The following is a 2,503-nucleotide window of genomic DNA, read 5'->3' on the forward strand; positions in this document are numbered from 1 at the left end:
AACTCAGCGAAATTAAAAGATTTAGACTAATGTTAACAGAACATTTTAAAAGTGAATGCCCGTATTCCAATGAAATGATTACACGCGCTCGCAAAAGAAATTTAGACAATGTAATCATGCATATTAAATTTATGACACACACTTGTTACCGAAGAGGCTCATTGAATTTTGTTGGATCCATTTCTAGAAGTCTATTTGTAACTCTGGATAACGATAATTTAGAATTAATGAATAAAAATATAGATAAATTTTTTGATGAAAACAATAACTTAAAAACCAATATAACTTACAAAACAAATTTCAAAACTATAGCTTTACCCTTAACTGACAGTCTAGAAGAAATCCTAACAAAAATTGAAAACGCTCCAAAAATCATTAATAATGTATAATCGTATAGAATGCACCTCAATCAAATTTCCAACGAAGTAAACTCTCTTAATTATGAACATAGAATTAGAAGTCTTAAGAAATAGGAACTAAGTGTCTTATAAATTATTAGTTATATTGATCTAGCATTACTAGGAACATATGTATATTTAACAAAATAGGATTATTCGATATTATAAGCAAATGCCTACCTTCCAAATTATGTATTCGCGTATTATGTTGTAAAACCAAAGAAAAAAAAAGACACAGGTATAAGCAATATCTCTAGACCAATAGAGCGCACCTTTAAACACATATTCCACACCTGAAATACAACCATTACGAGAATTACCTGAAGACACCAATTCAGTCATCCTCGAAGCAAGGCATGTAAGATTCCAAAAGGGCATACAAAAGGAGGCACTACACCGAAAATAAGAGTCTGGAGGACCAGCCGCACTCTAACACTGGGGGAATGTAACGTCAACAAATATGTCCAACCGACTCAGGAAACCTGAACCGCCTTGCACACGACACCGACTCCCAAAATAAAGGATTATGAATTCGGCACGTAGGCATAAGATAAACGAACATCTAGAAGGGCTGGTTCTTGATCGAGGCTTCAGTCTTTCGGTAACAGTTTAATCGCACACTTGTAATCCTATTATAGAATAGAGGTATCTCGAACTCTGGTTCAAGAACCCAACATTTTTTTATTATTATTTTCCCATTACTTTTACGTGACAAGCAAAGCGTAACGATAAACAAACTCCGGGCAAAACAATGTTGCCGCTACGTGCAATCGTCAACCGAGGTTGAATTTAAAGTTTTCGATACTCCCCCGAGTATAAATAAAAGAACACGATCGTTAAGACAGTTAGTATCGAACATTCTTATAGCGAATTAATATCGAACGAACGTAAGCATTACCTTGTATACACATATCGAGCAACACTAAGCGAACGACGACTAATTCTGTACTGCAAATAATTTTAAATACATTTGACTACACTAAGTATCAACTCGTCTGGTCATTAATCAACAACGCGTTTAATCGTCCTCCACATACATGTTGTATAAGCTACTATGTGTATATTTATTTATGTTTCCCATAGTACAGACGTATTCCTTATTTTATTGTAGCTGTGTAATTTCAGTAGTCTTGCATAAAGGACATCTGTTTTGTTGCAATTGTATCAGCTATTAATTGTAATACTTGAAGCGTTTGTATCTAATCGTCATGCATCTGTGGTGGCACTCGACCATGGAACTTTCCAACGGCTTCGCGACACAAAGCGCTATACCTTCAAAGCGTAAGGCCGACACGCCTAATGTACCATTGATATCCCTACAGTTCTTTCGCCGAATATTCGGAAGAATGCATACGCGGCAACCGTTGCGGACATCTAATAAACGCGTGCGTAGTGGAGATATCGAGGGGCAACAAAGAAAAGAATCCATTTGGTTTCGAATCAAAGATTCATTCTGCCCCGAGCTGCGGAGTGCGAAAGGTTAAGCGTCATAGCGAAGCAAACACAATTAGAGATACGTGATTATTGACTCTTGATAGTTAATCGTTAATCGTTAATCGTTGTTCATCGTTAATCGTTAATTGTTTTTGATCGTTCATCGTTAATCGTTAATTGTTGTTGACAGTTAATCGTTAGTCGTTAATTGTTGATCATAAATTGTTGACTGTTGATTGTTAATAATTTAATTAACTTTTTTGTTGAACATCAAGAGTATTTCTTGTGGGCACCTTCACCCACTATCCACCTCACATCGTTATTCTACATACGGAAGGCAAGATTGATATCAAGTTCGAAGGACAGACCGCAGAAGTCTGGTCTCTGCTATTACCACGAGACCTTTCGAGACCGCGCAAGGAAGTGCCGGGCCCCTTGCAACTGGACCCAGTGAAACGAGACCAGCCGTCCGTAAACGCGGCATGTGGCGATGGCTTTAGTATCCCATCGCATTTTCGTGACGGACAGGGCACCAAGGATCTCTTTTCTTGTGAACACCGGTGTCAATATAAACGTATACTCGTGCAACAAACTACGCGGATCCGCGAACAAAGATACGTACGAGCTGTTCGCGGCGAATCGAGTGGTCGAAGCAAACCGAAAACGCCTTT

This window comes from Bombus huntii, unplaced genomic scaffold (assembly GCF_024542735.1).
Source record: "Bombus huntii isolate Logan2020A unplaced genomic scaffold, iyBomHunt1.1 ctg00000160.1, whole genome shotgun sequence".
In the NCBI taxonomy this organism is placed as follows: domain Eukaryota; kingdom Metazoa; phylum Arthropoda; class Insecta; order Hymenoptera; family Apidae; genus Bombus; species Bombus huntii.